Here is a 21,317-nt window from a genome sequence, read left to right as displayed (position 1 = left end):
ATTGTAGTAGAGAATTCTGATGAGGAAGTGGACTGGTTACAAGTGTTAGGGAAGAACCATGGTTTACATTATGATGCTTATGATCCAATGCATGATGACTCTGATGAAAAAGACTCTTGGCAATCGGAATTTGAATCTGTAGGCATGTCATATGTTTATGCATGTGCAGCAATTTCAAGGATAAATAAAAATCTTGAAGAGTTTTGTCATCATTGGTTGTCTATGGAGGCATATAGGGCTATATACATGCATTCCCTAAATCCAATACCGGGTGAGAAACTGTGGAAAAAATATAAATACAAAAGACCTCAAGCACCTAAAACTAGGAGAAGGCTAGGAAACTTTAAGAAGAAAAGGAGAAAGGACGCTGATGAGGAGCCTTCGAGCAGTAAGAAGTCTAAAACTGCCACAAAGTTAAAGAGAATCTACAAAGAATTTACTTGTACCTGCTACGGTATTAAAGGACACACTAAAAGAAGTTGTGCTCATAGAAAAGCTGATGATATTGCATGTGCTCTTACTGCAGCAGCAACAGCTGTTGTAGCTAAATCCAAATCCCAAAATGGAGCTAATGCAAATGCACCCGATGATGCTGCGACAACTGCTAGTATACAAATTGTGGATGCTCCACAGGCTTCGGAGATTGACATCACCCAACCCACTATTTCACAGCCACAAATTATAGAGCAGGTACTGTTATATAACACATTAATCAATTACGTTTATGAAAATATCATGTGTTTATTCATCATCTATCAAATATTTCTAATTACATATAGGTGCCTCCACCTCCACCTCCACTCACAAGGCTGGATAAGCTGCTGCATAAAAGAAGAACAACTCCCGATGTGAAACCAATGCAAGGAGCTAGTTTTGGGACAGCGTCAAAGTTTATAGAATTTATGAAATTTGTCCCCACTCCGGGCTTAAAAGCACCAAGAAAAAAATTGAGATTAAATTATGTTGTCTTTTATGGATGAATTGATAAATGTAATCCAAAGTTGTTTGTTTTAAAGTTATTTTGTAGCTGTTTTGTGGCTAAAATTTGTGTCAGTGATTATTTATGTCTTTTATTATGTCTTTTATAGAGCTTTGTTTTGGAACCTTTTAAATAGCCCTTTTATTTTGTGACTGTAATGATGACATTCTAGACATCACTCTTGATTTATCATGTGTTACAATGGTTATTGTCATGACTATAGCTGACCTATGAAATCAGATTCAAGGTTTATTATTATAACTTATTTTGTAATTTAGAGATTTGGTAGATAAATTACAAGTTAGTTTATTATTGATATTTGTAGGGATGTAATCAGTCTCTTGTTTATTCTTACCATTTTATTTTTACAAGTTTAGTCACAATTTTTAATTTACAGAATCATACCTATTTGTAATATCTTCACTGAATTTGTAGGTTTAGTCAAAACTTACAATTTACAAAACAGATTTGTATTGAAAAAAATATAATTGTAGTGACATTAATTCAATTTTATTCATCACTTTCTTAACCCAGGCATAGCCAATGGCTATAACTATAAAACAAGAAAAAAAACTCAAGATACTATTCCATATTTTTAAATCCTAATTTCACCTTCTATTGCACTAATCTTCCAACCTACGTTCATCTTCCAATACTCAATGCTATTTTCAGTTTCATGTCTGCTAGTTATGTCTTTTTCTTCTACGCCATTTGCCCACACAAAAAGTCCACACCATTTATTTTCAGAGGCCTATCACAACAAGAACCAAAATAAATCATACATGTATTACAAAAAGAAGATGTAAATTCAAAAAGAAAGCAATTCAAGAACTCACATTATAGTTTGGACATCCGAAAAATTATCTCTCTGGATTTACTTTTGTTTCAGACCAACAAAAAACGGGACACATTCCACAACCACACACCAGTGTGGAACCTTTCCAGATCTAGCTCGATTTGGATTTCTATCCAAACTTCCATGTGAATGAGATCTGTTGCAGCTTCCGGAACTTTGGCTGGTGCTCCTCATCATCTTCTCCAACACCCAAACAACGATATTAATTTGAGAATTTGGCACTTGTTAGGGTTTTATATTCATTAAAAGAGGGGTTAAATTGAGTCTAAAATTTTTTTTTCTATGTCAACAAGGTTTAATAAGGCCACGTGTCAAGCCCACGTGTCACTTAATGTTCCAGGTAAGCGTGTTGTTAATGGAGATTAACAGAAGGGCTAACGTGAATCACTTATTTAAATTTAGGGGTTCAAATTGAGTCAATTAAAATTTCAGAAGTCAAATTGAGTCTGTCTCAAAATTTCAGGGACCATTTTGAGTATTAACTCTCTTATTATTTCTTCTATTATAAAACAAATTATATTAATTTTTTTTACCAAATATTTTCGAAGAAAAACAATAATCAAAATTTATCTTATTTAACATTTATTAATTATTACAATAATTAATAAATACTAAATAATATAAATTTTAGCTATTTTTAATTAATTCTTTTTAGTTATCAAATATTTTTACTTTTTATTGATTATTCCTTAATTTGATTTAGCTTTATATAAAAATCTTTCATTATATATGTTCATAATGGCTAATAAATTCTTATAGTTATAATGTATGTTTCGTAATTATGATTAAACACCAATATATACTATTTTACTATAATAAAAATAATAACAATAATAGAGATGTAACTGAAAAGTGAAAAGTGTTTTAAAGATATTGATTGAGAGGATAAAAGTAGAAAATTTTGATTTTTTTTAATGTATAAAAACTTAAAATTTCATATTTAACTTATATTTTTTATGTAAACCTTTTCGACCATGTTATTGTAAAAATTATATTTTAATAAATAGCGTGGATTATTTTTTTTCTATAAAAAAACAAATAATATAAAAGATTTATTTGGATGAATTTTTAAAAAAAATATTTTTAAAATTATTTTTTTAAAAATATTTTTTAGAAAAATAAAAATAATTTTATATATAAATATCTCATGTAAATTTTTTTTATCTATTAATTATGTTTGAATATAATAATATAAAAATATTTTGTTTATTTATTTACTATGTGAAAATAATTATTTTAAGTAATGAATATTTTTTAAAAAAATATGTAAATTATAATTTCTAAAACGATTTATTTATTTTTCTATTATTTTATTTTTATTATTAAAAATTTATCTAATAAATTAAAAAATAAATTGAATGACACTCAAAACAAGTTTAAAGACATTATGTGCATTGCTAATTTCTCTACAAATTTTAGTTATACTTTTTATTTTATTTTTTTGTGTAATTTCATTCTTTATTAAAGAATCCACATATTTTAATTGTAATATTAACATCATTAGAACCTTTATTAATAAGACTTTAATAATAATAATAATAATAATAATAATAATAATAATAATAATAATAATAATAATAATAATAATAATAATATTTAAACACTGAAAAAAAAACTTTGTAGAAAGGGATGAGAAAAGACAACAAAAAGGACATACTTTGGTTCAGTATTTGTATTTTATTTGAGTTGATATCTCCTTGATTGAATCTTAAGTAGATATATGTTTGGTTTCATGGTGATAAAGAAGTTATTATTCTATCCTACAACGTTACGTGTCACTAAACCAAATAATATAAAAGAGCTGCCAAACTTTTGGGTCATTTTCCTACAACTTGTATTGGTGGCTAATCTATTCTATTCAACTACCCAAGTTATTTTGTGAAGATAAATCATATTTAGAACAATTTTTTATATATTTCTTTACATCCTTTTATGGTATAAAAGATATTTTTATTTTTTATTACTTTTGAGCAATTTTTTTACAGTGATATTTATATGATTAAATTATTTTAATAATTAAATTCAATTAAATTGATATAATAATTTAAAAATTAATAATAAAAAATTTTAGTTGAAAAATAAAATAAAAGAGAGATATAAAAAAGAAAAAAATTTAATTAAATTTAATTATAAAAATAAATTGTTTATTTAGTATTTTTTATTTTTAATATTAAAAAGAAAAGACGTCCAAAATTGGTATAACTAATATAACATTGTTTTTTATTTTTATAAAATCTCATTATTCACCATTTATTTATTTATTTATTTGGACGTGAATTTCCATTTTTTTTCTAAAGCAATCCCTTTGCTTGCAATAGGCTTAAAGTCATCGTAAATGGGCCAATGTTTAATGCCTTCACAGTAAAGAGACTCACAGGTAATTAAATTGAGTTGATTTAGTAATTAATTTATTAGTCTATTTAAATAAATATTAAAAATTTAAATTTTATCTTGTATATATATTATACAGTAATTTATTGATCAATAATAAATTTTTAAATAAAGTTTTGATTCAAGACGAATTAATTTTTAGACTGCTAAATTAAAAAATACTAAAAAAAAAGGAGACTTACAAATTCTTGTGAATGATTTATCTAAAAAAATAAGCTCTTGTGAATGAGACAAATCAACATAAAACTATATAGTGTATAATAATTTCACTTCGACTAAATAAAAAAAACAAACAATTGGAGTCTTAAAATGGAGTGAAGCTACCAGTTTGGAATTGTCGGAGTTTGAAGAGACTCCAGACAACAATTTAAAAGAGATTTATAAATCTCACTCTCTCGAGATTGTTTTTTCTCTGTAAAATTAAAAACCAACCTCGACAAGTAGAAGCAAAGCTTAAATCTTGCAGTTTCAAAGATTGGTTTATTATGGATTCATCGGGAGTTGCCGGTGACCTTGTTTTGGCATGGAAAGAGAGATGCAATGTTCAGATTATTAGTTATGACAACTTTTACATTGTGGCCTCAATGGTGGAAGTGGGCACTAATATTTCTTGGGATATTATTGGAGTTCATTTGACCTCTCATGATCAAGGTAGGCGGGTACAGTATGAGGCTCTTCAACCTATTATTCAAACATTTCAAGAACGAGTGATAATTATGGGTGATTTTAATGCTATTTCTAACCAGAACAAAAAGGTGGGCGGGGGAGTGAAATCATCAGCTTCTATCGAAGCCTTTAATTTGTTTATTGATGACAGCTCTCTAATGGATATTGGAATGGTAGGCAGACCATTCACATGGTCAAATCGGAGGTCTGGTCCAGATTTAATTCAGAAACGGCTTGACCGTGTGATGGTTGGTTCTGAGTAGAAGCAACTATTTTCTAGTACTATTATTTCTCAGCTTTCTGAATCAGGTTCTGATCATGCTACTCTTCTCACTGATTGAGAACAAAGAGAACTAAACGGTGATTCAAATTTTAAGAACGATGGTGTTCTAGTGATGAGGTAAGACAGATTGTGAATGAGTTATGGAAGGAGAGAATAGAAGGCAGCCCCATAATTATTTTATTTCAAAAATTGAAGAAGTGTCAACACAGTCTTATCTTATAGCAGCAGTCTAATAGAACGAACTCTAAAGAAAAAATCAATTCTCTTCAATCTCAATTAGAGGAGCTTCGGGCAGCAGAGGTCCATAGAGGTAATATCATCTCAGATTTAGAAAGCAAACTAGAAAAGGTTCTCCATAATAAAGAATTATATTGGAATGAGAAGTCTAGGGTCAAATGGCTTTAGGCGGGAGATCAAATGCTAGTTACTTTCACCAGAAATTTTGTAACCACATTCGTCGGAATAAAATCTAGCACTTGACCGGAAACTATGGCGAATTACTTTCTTTAAATGCTGATACAGCGGCAATGGCAGAATCTTATTTTAGAGATATTTTTTCCTCCTCTTGTTGCAATGATCCAAACCCGCTATTCATTGACTTTGAGCCTAAGGTTACAACTTTCTTAAACCGAAGGTTTAGACGTCTGATTACTATAGACGAAGTCAAACGGGCTACTTTCAGTGTTCACTCTTAGAGTGCCCCAGGAGATGATGGGATAACAGCTAAATTCTTTCAACATTACCGGGACATCGTCAGTGGTGATGTGTTTCGGCAGTTAACGGGTTCTTTACGGGAGGTCGCATATTAAAAAGCTTCAACCACACACAAATTTGTCTGATCCCAAAAGTCCCAAATACTAAAGATATGTCCTAAGTGAGACCAATTAGCCTTTCTTTTGTTGTTTATAAAATTATTTCTAAAGTCATAGTTCACAGATTTCAAGGAATGATGCATAAACTTATCAGTCCTTCTTAGAGTGCTTTTATTAAAGGTTGACTGATCTCTGATAATATCTTAATTGCCCATAAATGTATGCATTACCTCAAGAATAAAAAACAAAGTCTGGAACATGAGATAGCCCTCAAATTGGATATGAGTAAGGCTTACAACAGAGTAGAGTGGAACTTTTTGTGGTTTATGTTGGAGAAAATAGGATTTGATCCCTTTGGATTATTTGGATTCGTGAACTAGTGACGACTGTTTCTTATTTCGTGATTGTGGAAGGACAACCCTATGGTTTTTTCAAACCACAAAGAGGTCTCCGCCAAGGAGATCATCTTTCTCCCTATCTTTTCTTATTTTGTGTAGAAGGTTTCTCTTTCTTGCTATACAAAGTAGAACAAAACAGTCTCATTGAGGGCATTCAGATTAACAGGCGTTGTCCTAAGGTCAATTATCTTCTATTTGCAGATGACTCTATTCTTTTTTGTAAGGCTAATTCAACTGATTGTGGAAATATCCTTGATTTATTAACTACGTACGAATGCTTTAGCGGTTAGAAAGTTAATCTTGGCAAGTCTGCATTTTTTTTTTCAGTCATAACACTCCTCTTGACTCTCGTGCTCGTCTGGCTGCCTCCTTAAACATTTCACACATAGGAGCTCAAGATAAATATCTTGGGCTACCATCTGTTGTTAATAGATCAAAGAGAGCCACTTTTAACATGGTTAAGGAAGGTACAAAAAAGAATTCAAAGTTAAAAGCGTAACCTATTGTCTGTAGGGGGAAGATTAGTTTTATTAAAGGCAATTGAAGAGGCCATCCCGATTTACACTCTCTCCTGCTTCAGATTACCTGACAGTGTAATTTTCTATATTCACTCCTTATTGACTTAGTTCTTGTGGGGTCAAAAGAAAAATGAAAGGCGATTGGCCTGGATTAGATGGGACACTATGACCCGCCCAAGAAGGAAGGAGATCTTGGTTTTAAAGACCTTAAGGCTCAAAACCTTGCTCTGTTAGGCAAATAGTATTGGAGAATAGCAACATGTTCTAATTCTCTATTGGCCAGAATTTACAGAAGTAAATATTTCAGAAATAGAAATATTCTAAATGCAAAACCTGTACCACTCCCTTCTTGGGGATGGAGAAGTATTTTGCAAGGTAGAAATGTGGTGGAGAAGGGACTTACCTGGAGAATAGGTAACAATATAAACATTCGTACGTTTGATAACCCATGATTTCTTCTCCCAAATCCATTCACTGCGCCAATAAATGTTCAACACTCGGCCATTATTGTTCTCAAGAGTAAAAGACCTGATTATTGAAGAAAGAATTTGGAATCAGCTGTTAATTACAGAGATCTTTCCAAGTAATATTTCAACTAGAATTCTATCTTTGAAAATTGAAGGTGGAGATGACACATTCCAATGGAAACTGAACAAACAAAAGAAGTATGATACCATATTAGGTTATAGAGTGACGTACCTATTCTTACACTCCCTGCTTGAACTCTGTCTAACCCATATGCAGCAAAAAGCCCCCTGGATCAACCTTTGGAAGATGAAGCTCTCTCACAAAATTAAACTGTTTATTTAGAAGTGCCTTCATGGTTGGCTTCTGGTTCTAGCCCAGATTCACCGGAAATTTTCTGCAACACCGGCACTGTGTCCGCGTTGCCAAGAAGAGGACGAAACAATCCCTCACTGTCTTATGCAATGTCCAGCTATAAGAGATGCTTGGTCCAATAGTTCTCTGAGTATATGCCTCCCCACCCATCCAATTACTGAATTTTGGTCTTGGTGGAACACCACGACGGAGCAGATTCATTCAATAGGTAGTGATAATCGGAACTAACAACTACTTGCTATTCTATGTTGGAACGGTTGGAAAGCTAGGAATTTCTTTGTTTTTGAAGGAACCAATACTGTTCCAACTTCTATTCTTGATGTTTCTAATAAACTCCTTTCAGAGATTCAACGCCTCCATGTAGCTTCTCATTAAGTTAGTTCACAAATCTTATTCTCTGAAAAAAAATATACTTTCACTTTTTACAATTTTTTTTATTTTTTACTATTATATTTCTTTTTAAGTGTGGTTTATTTGAGAGATCCCCATCATTCATTGTTTTTGTCCTGACATGGACTCTGTATTTCATTTACCAAATTTAATGAAATATATTTTTATTTTTAGAAAAAAATATTAAAGTCTTAAATTAAGTAATGAAAATACTACTCATCTTTTAAATATTATCTTTTATTCAATTTTAAAATTTAATATTATATTATTTTAATTTTTAATTAATTATATCTCCTAAATTTTAAAATTTATTATTATTTAATTAATTTAAATATCTATTTTATAGTTTAAATTATTTAAAAATTAAAAAAATTATTTTTTTTATTTTTTCTCTCCTCTAATAACCTCACACCACACTGTGTCTCTCAATTCTCAATCTCTTTCTCTTTTCAACTTTTCTGTGCATCACTTTAGCGTTCCTTTAAATTTTTTTGTTTGAGAAATTTTTCACATACAATCATTTTTTTATACAAGTCTTTACAAGTCATTATATTAATGCGCTTGAACCGTTACTGCACGTTCTTCTTCCTCTTCCTCTTCTTCTTTTTTTCTTTCGTTTCTTGCCTTCTCTTTCTCCTTCTTCAACCATTACTGCACAATTTCACTGCACCTTCTTCTTCTTGCTGCACCTTCTTCTTCCTCTTTCTCTTCTTCTTCTTCTTCTTTCTTTTTTTTTTTTCATTTTTTGCCTTCTCTTTCTCCTTCTTCATTTACATGCTTTTCTCTCTATTTTCTTTCCTCGATTTCGATTATTTTTTGACATCAAACTCTAAAATCATTTTTGAAGAAGAGGAAGCAGCAGAAGATGAGGAGGAGAAAGAGAAAGAGTTCTGAATTATGCATAAGGTGTACTTCAACGAATTTTGGGTGTATTTCTTAAATCCTTTGGGTGTATTTCTGTAATCCTTTGGGTGTATTTCTATAATCGTTTGGGTGAATTCCTATAACCGTTTGAGTGTATTTTTGTAATCGTTTGGGTGTATTTCTGTAATTGTTTGGGTGTATTTCTGAAATTTCATTATCTTCAAAACGATTTCAAAGCTTGATTTCAGAAACCACGAAAATAAAAAAACGAAGCAAGAATACCAGTAATAAACGCAAGTAAAACAACTAATGAAAAGGCTAAGAGAATAACGAAGAAATACATGGAGGAAGAGGAAGAAGAAGAAGAAGAAGAGGAAGAGGAAGAGGAAGAGGAAGAGGAAGAAGAAGAAGGAAGAAGAAGAAGAAGAGTCGTTCATAATACATGGTGAGTGTAGCGCTTTGGAAACTGAATAACGCATTAAAAGGCCCGTATGTGTAGCAACTTGTAAGACTTGTAAGTCAAAAAAAACTTGTATGTGTAGCAGCCCTCGTTTTGAGGTAAATTATCCAAACTTCAAGCATCTTTTAATTGTATAAGAAAAAATATAAGAAAATAACTCCTTTATAAGCTAACATAAGCAATTCTATTATAATTTAAATTTTATAAATAAATAAAAATTTAAAATAAAAAAGATTCTTTCTACATTTATCTTAATCACATTTATAATACACAATAAAAACAATCCATAAAAAACTTAATTTCTTTCCATTTATTTAAAAACAGTAAAAAATCTCGCTCCACAAGCCCACCATATCCACACATTTTTTATTCCACCGCCCATCGACCACCGTCGCATCTTTCGTCGTGCTGCGCAGCCTCTTTCACGCGTCCCATCGCTGTCCTTCTCTGGTTGACGCTGTCGCCCACCGTCCCGACGCATCTGCACTGCCGCAGCCCCCATCCGTTGCGACGCAGCCACCGCTGGTCCCCTATTCGCAACACGTGATCAACTACTCCGATCTATAGCTACTCCTCCACTCGCGATGCGCGACCTCCGTGGCTTCCTCCTCGCAATGCGCCACCACGAGTTTCCCACCATCCATGCAACACTGTCCAAGATGTCGTCGCCGGTCACCCTACGACTCTTCTTCTTCTCCTTTCCTATTTGGTTTGAATGATTCTTTTAACTTGTTTTTTATGTTTCTTTTTCCTAAATTTTGGATGATTCTTTTTATTAGTTTTGGATGATTCTTTTTCCTATGTTTTGTATGTTTTTTTCGTAAGATTTGGATGATTCTTTTTCCTATGTTTTGTATGCTTTTTTTTCTTAGAATTTAGATGATTCTTTATCTTATGTTTTAGTGTTTTTTTTGGAGTTTGGACGTTTTTTTCTTAAAAGAGAAATTAGACTTTGCGTAATAAATAGTAAAAGATGAATTAGAATAAAAAAGGTAATCAATAATCATTAATTTTATATTTTTAAAAAAAATAAAATTTAAATAATTAATAACAATTAATTAGTACAGAGTGTAGTTTAAATATGCTTGTTGGCTTATTGTTGATTATACCCCTCTTAATTCTCTAGCGGAGTTAATTATATAAATATTTCTCTGCAAAAAACTAAAACTTACATAATTAAAAATGACACATCAAAAACTTAAACACATCTAATATTAACATGAATATATTTACAATTAGATCATTAGACATCTAAAACTACACTAATATTTTAAATCGAAAATCAACAAAATAGTAAAAATTATATATTTAATGACACATCTAAAATAACAAGCATAATACATTTGAAACAAATACTAAAACTCACTGTTTGATCTCACAAACCTTGTACGTAATTATATAGATACACAAACACATCTACAATTAATTAGATAACATAAACACATATAAAATTAGGATTTAGCACATCCAAATTACATTCAAATTACAAAAAAATCCCAATCATATATAATTATGCAAGCAGATTTATTAGAGACGGTAAAGGAGTGTGACAAAGGAAGAAGACCCGAGACGAAAGAGGCGCGCATAAACAGAGGAGGTGTAGATCGCCCATAGAGAAATAGCACATAATCTTATCATGTATCGTTAAGACATATATTAACTACACTCTTTATATTTATTTGTACCTCATAAAATAGTACGCATGATTTTTTTTTTTTCACGAGAATTTTGTCATTAGCTGACAGAATTTCGGAAAAAAGAAATTGTTGTATGTGTTAGAGTAATAATTAAACTAAATTAATTAATAAAATAAACCCTGAGTTGGTCTCTAAGTGTTCCTATCAAGTAGTCCATGAATGTGTCATCATTGTAAGTCCATGAATCACTGTAAACAGGCATCAAGTAATTGTTGATAAAATCGTTGCTCCCTAATGCAACAACATATCGAGCTTCCTGTAAACAGCTCAATTTGTTTGTACAGAGAAAACCTCTGGATCTGCAAACATGCACAATTATCTTATAAATGTGCATTCTAAATGGCTAAAATATATAACATACAGTATAGCAATAAGAATGCAACTTAACATTGGAACTCACAAAATACTGCCCAGTTTCATTCAAAATGCCACCACCACTATAAGCATAGTTCGCTCCATTTTCTAGAATAATTTCTGGGGTTGAAGATGGGTCTAGGAATGCAGGAGGCCTAGGGAGGCCAGTATTGTCACCTAAAAGTATATAATTCGGTCAGCAAATATTTTTCTAATCAATTTATTATCGAAATTTTAAAGTGACAGATATTTTGAATAACAAAACAAAAAATGAAATTATTAAAAATATTATCATTTATATGCTTTCTCCTATCAACATAAATTTTTGGAAGAAATAATATCAATATCAGAAATAATTACCAATAATATTGGCAACAGTCCGGCCATTAGTAAATCGTCCATTGGATAATCCGTTACCAAAATCAATACCATACCAAGGGAGGCTTGCCTGAGCAAGGCTTCTATTAAGGCTTTTGTTGTTTCCAACATCAGAGAGGGAGTCACCAAATATGAACTGCACAGTCTTGCATTCACACCCTCTAATTATTCCATTTCCCAAAATGATCCTTGCTAGAACAACAACTAGTGCCAGATTATTCAACTTCATGTTTAATTTGTGTACCAAGTTATACTCACCTCTATGATTGGTTTTATAATATGGTGAGAATGCTATGTTATAAGTCAAACCTAATGCAACTACCTTATATTTTGTTGCAATGCTGTAAGTATAAGATCACAAATGTGAATGTTTGATTAAGTCCAAAGAATTTGGTCACGTGGTTGCTAATTGATATTCCGTTTGAATTGGAGGAATGCAGAGACGTGACCCTTTGATTCGAATTCTCAACAGACCACGTATCCATGGAGTGTGTTATTCACTTACTCTTGTAAGATTGTCGAACTGGAAAATTCTGTCATTCTAAATTCTCCCAAATCTGAAAACCCATAAATTTATTATTTTATGTTATCATTCTAGAATTTTTTTTGGTAAACTATATTTATTATTTTAGTCATACTTTTAACCAAAGGAACGGTATAGACTAGAAAAAGAAACAAGTAATAACTCATAAAGAGTAAATATTTAAATGGTAAATTCTAGCCTACCCTTCCTATAATAACATGTAATTTACCCTCTGTGACATGTCATCTTTTAATTGGTTGCTATGTTAACTATGATTAAACTATTGGTAATTAAATTATAGTCCAAATGGGTGATTATGTAATTTACTAAAATATTAAAAATTCAGAAAAACCTCAGGAGGGCAGTTCCAGAACTGTTTTGCTAGAAAAGGGGAGTTGAGGGAATGGCGAAAGCAAGTCGGCTGCTTGAGGGTGAGAACGACGGCGAGCCGTACAGTTTCTTCGACGGTGAGAACAAAGGTTGGGGACTGGGGGCACTAGTGAGTAAAGCCCGTCTTCTTGGTGTTATCATCGTTCTGCTTTCTTGTAGCCGTTGAAGCTCAAGCTCTGAACTCTGAATGGAGATGATTGATAAAAATATAACTTTACTTTTTAATGTTTATAGAAATTATATATTTATCCCTCTTATAAAAATATTTAATTACAAAATTATTCTACTTTAGTTAACATATTAACTCTTATTGAGTTAAATTAACTCAAACTAAAATTAAGCATCCAATTAAAACATACCACGTCACGAGGGGTAATTTACATGTTGAAATAGAGGGGGTTAGGTAGAACTCACCTATTTAAATTGGTTGTCAAGTACGTATTTAAATTTGGAATAAAAAATGTTATACATATATCAAAATTAATTATTAAATTAATTAATATATATTTATGTATAAATATATGTAGTGTTTAGTTTATTTTTATTATATATTTTATATTCTAATATGTATTTTATAGATGTAAGTAATTTAATGGTTAATTTTTTTGAGTACATGTAGTCTGCAACAAATTTTTTTATTATTTTGAAGTAAACTAATTTGTCTTATTTTAGCATTGAATTTCTTTATAATAAAATTTGTTATGAAATTATTTATTCAATGCACATATATAGAAGAGTTGGTTTATAACATAATTAACTCCTGTACTTTTCCATTTATACATGAACATTGCATAGATACTCATGATTAGTCTCATCTACAGTTTTACATCATCTTAATGTCATTTTTTTTCAAATGAATTAAGTGTTTACATTTTTGCAAAATATAAAAGTATCATGTAAAATATCCTTACTTAAACTTCAAGAAATAGTAGTATCACTTTTAAGTTTTAATGATAATATCACTAAATCTCAGAGAAATAAGTTACCATTCCATTGTTGTAAGGGGTAAACCTCGTGGCCAAGAGCCGATAATTGGATTGCGGTAAACTTTAAAGCTATTGCTTATAGTTATAATCACTTGTATATATCAAGACGACATGATATACAGGGCATAGATAACATGAGTATATTGTGATTGATCACTGATCATACATTAAGTTTGTCCATCTCCCTCCTAATAGCATTTGCTCTGACCAAGCTCCCAATGGTGTTAATGGCCAACTTGAGATCCTCCAATGGATTCCCAGGCACCACTGTCTTATACAAGTAGCTATCAAATGTCATCTTCTGAACATACTCATCAGCACACATCTCCACAAACGCCTCCCGTGCCGGATTCGACCTATAAAACACCTTCTGAAGCACATCCAACACCTTGTATGTCGGCCAATATGTCTTGTCCCACTTCTCCAAATACATCCTCAAATCCCCTTCATTCACCATCCTCTTCCCATTCTCCGACCCTTCCACGATAGCCTCCGCGCACATTCTCCCACTCTTTGCCGCGAAATAGATCCCTTCGCCAGAGCATTTCGTCACATACCCGGCTGCATCCCCAACAAGGGCCACCCTCCCTGATAATCTTCGGGGTCGGGGGTGTTCGGGGATGGGATGCGCCTCCACTCGGATGATCTTGCCTCCGTTGATCTTATCTTCTGCTCTTTTCCTTGTTGCCAGCTGGAATTTCTTTGTCTGCCTTGTGTGTCACTGTGCCGGTTCCAACAGCAACATGGTCGCATTTCGGAAACACCCAACCATAGAAATCTGGGGATACATCATCTCCAACGTACATCTCCGCAAGATTTTCATAATACACCATTTTATCGTCCGGGATCTTTATCCTCTCCTAATAAAACAATTCGAACCACAAAAAAATCAGAATTTTATAATTCTCAAAAGCAATTCACATTGGAACTAGATCAAATTAAACCCTTCTAAGTCCAAGTAATGCAGAGATTTAATTTCTATTAAATATAAGTATTTAATCCATAGAGTATACTATCCAATCGCATTTTTATTGATTATAATAAATCGTATTACCTAGATCATTTTCTATTAGCAACATAAATTAGCCATTTAATTTATGATTGTAATTAATTTTTTAGTAGGAGTATATAAGGAATACATAAAGTGTAATCACTAACAAATTTTTTTAGATTCTCATTTTGAATTAGGTAACAAACCAAATGAGACCAAATTCATAAATAACATACAGGGACGAAATTCATGAAATAAAATGAAAGTGTTCGGAGTTGTTCGCCTGAATTTCTAAGAAATATATATATTTTTTTAAAGATCTCTTAAAAAATAAAAGTAATTTTATATTTAGATATTTCATAAAAAAAATTTATCTATTAATTATGTTTAAGTATAATAATATAAAAATATTTTTTTATTCATATATTATGTAAACTTTTTTTTTTAAATTTAAAAAAAAATAAATTATAGCTTCATAAGAAGTGAATATTTTCTAAGTACTTTTATTTTTATTACTAGAAATTTATTAAATATACTAAAAAAAACAATTTTTTTCTATCAACTTATTGACAACCAAATAAGTACATTTTGCCTAATCACTCCATTCAAACATTATAAAGTTACAAAAGAGAAATTTGCAAGACCAAATAAAATTAAAATGGAGAAATTCAAAAGGAAAAAAAATTTAAGATGATACAAGGATAATACCTGAAATGCAATGGCATATTCATAATCACCAGCATCAATGGCCTTAGCAACTCTAGAATTAGCCCCATCCGCACCAATGACAGCATCAACTTCCAGCGTTCTCTTCTCACCAACCCCACCAGTTTTGCCATCATACCCAGAATAATGCAGTACGTAAGGTGAGTTCTTATCTTTAGGCATATCCATTTTCAAGAACAACCCATTAATAATGGTGGCACCGTTCTCTTTTGCTCTATCTCTAAGGTACGCGTCCAAAACCTCACGCCTCACCATTCCAATGTACTCGTGCGACTTCAAGGTCCTTCCAATGTCTACCGCCACGTTTGACGGTGATATCATCTTCATCTTCGTCACGCGTCGGTCGATTATGTCTAATGGCAGGTCAAACTCTCCCACCATGCACAGCGGAATGGCGCCCCCGCACAGCTTGCAGTTATCCATTTTTCGTTCGATTAGGAACGTCTCGATGCCTCCCTTTGCTAGGGTCTCAGCGGCAGATCCCCCGGCTGGACCTCCTCCAACTATAGCGACACGCAGGTTGCGGCCTTGGAGCTTGGGACTGGTTTTTCCGGCAATGACCTTGAGCTTTTGGGGGAAGCTGATGGCGGCATGCTTCTGGTGGACAGCAAAATGGGAAGTTTCTGGTGAGGATTTGCGGAGTCCGAGGAAGGATTTGAGAACCATGGAGTTCATGGTGCTAGTGAGTGTGAGTGTTGTTTTTCTAAAGTTTTGATATTTTGTCTATTTTAGTGTGAATGTCAGCTTTGTTGGTGATTGTGGATATGACACGAGATTTTGGGGCATTTGTGGCCGTTGGATAGGGAAATTGAGGCCGGAGATTTTATGTGGATAATGTTTGCCAGATATTGCGACTTTGGAGCTTGGAAGTGCATGTAGTATTTTATGTGGTTGATATGTTGCCACGTTGTGCAACTTCTGCTTGTATGTGTTAAATTCCTAACTCACTTTCCAGTTTCCATGTTCAATTGAAACTGAGCAAGTTCTTTTTTAAACACCTATCACATATGATTACAGACGTTATTTGATTAATCTAAATATTAAAATTAGTGTTTTTATTTTCAATTAATTAACAGAGTAATAACAATAGAAAAAATCGCATTAACACAGAAGTTGTGAATAAATTATCTCCAATACTTGAAAAAAAAAATTTATTATCAAGTATAGTGATAAATCTATAAACAATTTTTTTTTTGTCTCCAATACAAGTATTTGTTGAAACCGAAGTAGAAGTATGAATTATAATTTTATAAGGATATACTTAATCTTAAGTTACAAAATACATGACATTATAAATTATTATATATTAATATTAAGTTTTGATGATTAATAAATTTAAATATAATTTAATAATTTTTATTAATTATTATATAATATTTTTTTAAAAGTGTGTAATCTAATAAAAAGAATTTTATTAAATAATTAAATAAATTAGATTATGTCTAAAGTTGAAACAGAATGAAATAACCTATAAAATTAAGATTTAGGTTAGATAAAAAAATTTAATTAAACTCTTTTGAAATAAAATTTTAAAATAGTTTATAAATAAATTATTTTACATTTAATTTTTTAGTTATAAAAATATTTATTTTAAAATAAAATGATAAAAAAATTTTATATTATAAAAGAAATAATTTTTTTAATTTTTTCTTAAGTATTTTAAATAATTTTTTAAAAGGTTACAAATTAATTTTAAAAATTATATCAAATATTAATGCTATAATTTTTTATAAAATAAAAAACATTTATAAATTTATTTAAACTTACTTTAAACTTAAGTAGATTTTGTCCATTATACTAATTATACTAATTTTTATAAGACTACGTAAGAAGTACTCTATAATGATTAACGATATTAATTACATCATTCTATAACACAATTATAGTAACTGTCCACTTCAAAAAGCAAATTTTAAAAGATAGAATAAGATGTTCTTAAAAAGATTTAGAATTTGTTTTGGGTGAGCTTTTTTTAATTATATTTTAAAAAAAATCTTTTAAAAAAATAAAATAATTCTATATTTAAATATTTTATATAAAAAAATATTTTTATTTATTAATTATGTTTGAGTACAATCAAATAAAAGTATTTATTTATTTATTTATTATGTAAAAAATATTATTTTAAAAAATATTTTAAAATTTTATAAATCAAATAAATACTTAATCAGATAAAATATTACCAATTTTTTTTATGGTTAAAAAAGTGTTCCAAGTTTTTGTAAAGATAAAAATATTTTCAATTAATTTAAAAATGTTATAAAGGTATACATTTGTAAAAAAAAAAGTGCTTGCATTGATAGATGTTAGAAAAGATTGACATGACAATCAAGATATGCAAAAAAAAAAACAGCTATATGTGACCTAAACTTAGTGAAATTCCAAATAAAAAAAAAAAAAGTCTAATTTCCCTACTAATTAAGGCAATAAAGCCCATCTCTAAAATATCCCTTTTTCATGAACAACGCTGTTCCAATTAACAAATTAAGAGATCAATACAATTGAACTAAAACTCCGTTAACTTCAAATCCATAACTTTGTTCCACATACTTTCCTACTCCCTCTCAAATGTCATTAGGTAAGTAAAATTGGTAGTAAAAAAAGACGATGGAACACCAATTACCTAGTTAAACAACATGTTTCCAAATCCAAATTTCTCCTATAACATACTTTGAAAAGAAGGTTATTTTTTTAGTGGAATTTTAAGGTGTCATCTCTTACATTCATTTTGAGTTTCTATCAAAATATCAATATTTTCATCATCACTCATCTTTACTCTTATTACGTTACCATTCCTATATGAAACTATTCTCATCACACTTTATAAACATGACATGTTTCAATTCATTCATACACCTTCTTTTTGTCTATATTTATTTGTTTTTTTTCTTGCTTTTTTATTCCTACCAAATCTATAAATTTATGTGTTTCAAAATTCAAATTTTGAATTGAAAAATACCATGAATTATTTCCTCTCAGTCTCAGTCTCTTCCTAATTGTTTTCTCTCTGGAAGCTCCGCTGGCCAACGACAATCCCTCCGCCCGTTCGATGAAGTGGTCGTGCATCGTGTGGACGCCTCGGCTGCACGAGGACTTCATTGCCGTGATGGACGCGATTGTGGCGGTGGTAGGATTTTGCTGGTTGACGAGGCAGCGACGATTATATTTTTCTTCTGCATCCGGCATTTTAATGTGTCGGTGGATTCACACACCTCTCTCTCTTCTTTTTTATACCGGTCAAATTCTTCAATTAAGCATCTCTCTTTCTTTGTTATGCGTCCAAGTATCTTCCACCTTCTTCCGAACAAAGTTTGAATTTGAATTTTGAATTGAAAGATACTTTCATTTTTCTATATTAAAAGAATTTTATTTTGTCCTTTTCATTTGTTTTCTTGGTTGGCGATACTGGAATCTAGGTTGTGAAGAATTTCACTCATGGAATCCATGGGAATGGTGCTTTTGTGCATTTCAGACAAGGATTCGAAAGGAATAGGGTTACTTCTTCTGCAATGAGTTGCACACCTAGAAAACGCTCCCGATGAAGCTGGAGACAAACATGCTTCTCATGAGTAGAGCGTCCAACTACAACACTTCTTAATTTGCCATGACCTTCGACGAGGATTCCATGGATCGCAGCAAGGTCTTCGTCAACGCCTTGCATGTTCTCTCTCATTCTCCTTCTAACTGTTTCATTCTCAACTCAGATTTGCATTTATTTTTCACTGTGTTGATCTTTTGACTTTCGGTTACTCTATGATTTGATAGCGAAGATGAATTCTATTTTGCAGATAAAATGCGGTGATAATGGCGTCAATGAACTAGAATGTGAAAGAAAACAATGTTACTAATTCCCATTTTCTGAACAATGGTGAACAACCGAGAAATTCCTGTTTTCGTATTAAGTTTCATGACTTTTTAAATGTTTCTTGAAATGAAGAATTTGTCCACTTGCCTAATCATCCATTTAGTTTTGTCGGATTCAATGCTCCATCATTCATCGAGTTCTTACCAAGTAAATGTATTATGAAGACCTATACATACTCTTACATATGCTTTGTAACCAACCATGAGATTGAATACGGTCCCTTGGTAATTACAATTGAATTTTTTCCTACAATTTCTATTGCTTATTATTAATATTTATGTTGTTCTAATTAATTTTGTTATTTCTATAATTATTATTAATATTAGTATAATTTATTTAATATTTCTCATTGTTAATTTCTTCACAAAGGTTTTGCATCCGGATTTGTACTCCATGCATTCCCCTCAAGACATGATTACGTTCATGTGGTTCAAGAAGAGGATTTTTCATACCACATGGGACTGCGATGGACTCTTTTGAATGGTTTCTGTAAAGCAATTATCAAAAAGGGTTGGAGAGCTTTGGCAAATTGCAACCTTCTTCGTCATAGAAGCATATTAAGATTCAAAGTGTCCTCTTCAGATGAGACTATTATGTTTGCTGAGGTTTTGAAAATTTGAATTATGTGGCTTAGTATAAGATGTAATTTTTTTAGTAGCAACTTTGTTCATATTAAATCAATTTTTTGTTAAGTCACTTATTAAACCATGCCATGGAAGTTTGTTCGTATTCTGCACTAAAGGAGTTTCCTGTTTGAAATAAATGGTTCATCAAGTTACTTGCCTATGTTATATTTTCAGTTTATTTATGTTTTATCTTATTTAGTCATCAAGAAATGTACTTAGTTCTTATCAATCAATCAATTCTAATTTTTTCATTATGTTTCTTCAAATTTCTATAGATTTATAACAAATCAACCTTAATATGGACACAAATGTATTAATTTTGTATATATAAATCTACGTATTATATTTGCGTTAGTTCCATTTCTTATATTTTTAATTACTATGTTTTCAATATATTAACCAAAATGTTAAAAAGGAATTTAAAAACAAATTCTAATATTATATTACGCAACATTTTTGCTTCTACCATCTTTGCTTCTACCGTCTAAAAATATTACTATTCATCATCGACAATACGTACAAAAACTTTAATGTATAACAATTCATTTGTAATTAGTTTTTGTTCACTAATTCAATTATCTAATAAATAATTTCTAATGAGTAAATAACGGCCAATAGAGATTTGTTGCTACTTTAGTAAATTTATAGCAATTTCCTTCTGCTCCTTTACAATAATGAACAGTATAATACTATAACATATTATGCAGCGTTAATTATTTTTGAAATTCTTTACAATACACGTATGCATAAAGCTGTGATTAAAAAAACCTGCATGCATAATCATTATAATAGTATTCATTTCATGCATTTGCTATGAAGTATTTTCGTAGATTTGTAGATAAGAGTGAATTTGGTGTAGTTCTTTCAGTCATGTATTTTAATTCATTTGTTATGTTTTTTATCTACATTTCCATGGTTACACTTTACATAACTAAACCATTTTTTCTTGACTTCATATGCAAATAAAAGCATCAATAATCATTGTATTTTGAATTCAGTTGTATATAAAATAAGATGTATATAGAGAATAAGTATTGCAACTCATGAAAGGAAAGATAGACTTATACAATTTTGCTCCATTTTTCATTGTTCACTTCATGTTATCTCAAAATTTTCATTTTTTAACCTTTTTGTGAAGTTCACCTTGCAATGAAATTCACAGACTATAAGATTAGCCCCAAGTTAGCCAGAATAAGGAGAAGACTAATCATGAAGAAAAAAAAATAGATGCAGCACTCAACCAAGCATGGATGCTGACCCACTCCCTGGTTAGTTCAATATTTACATAATCTTTTAATTTTAGTTATTTTAAATGTTGTATCTG

General features: G+C 30.8%; 1 pseudogene; it reads right to left on the bottom strand.

Moving 5' to 3' along the window:
• Positions 1 to 13,768: 13,768 nt before the first annotated feature.
• On the bottom strand, positions 13,769 to 16,238 carry LOC112695983 (geranylgeranyl diphosphate reductase, chloroplastic-like; annotated as a pseudogene).
• Between the last annotated feature and the right edge of the window lie 5,079 nt (positions 16,239 to 21,317).

This window comes from Arachis hypogaea, chromosome 6 (assembly GCF_003086295.3).
Source record: "Arachis hypogaea cultivar Tifrunner chromosome 6, arahy.Tifrunner.gnm2.J5K5, whole genome shotgun sequence".
NCBI classification, from domain to species: Eukaryota; Viridiplantae; Streptophyta; class Magnoliopsida; order Fabales; family Fabaceae; genus Arachis; species Arachis hypogaea.
The sequence above is the reverse complement of the archived record's forward strand: the minus strand, read 5'-3'. Positions and strand labels throughout refer to the sequence as shown.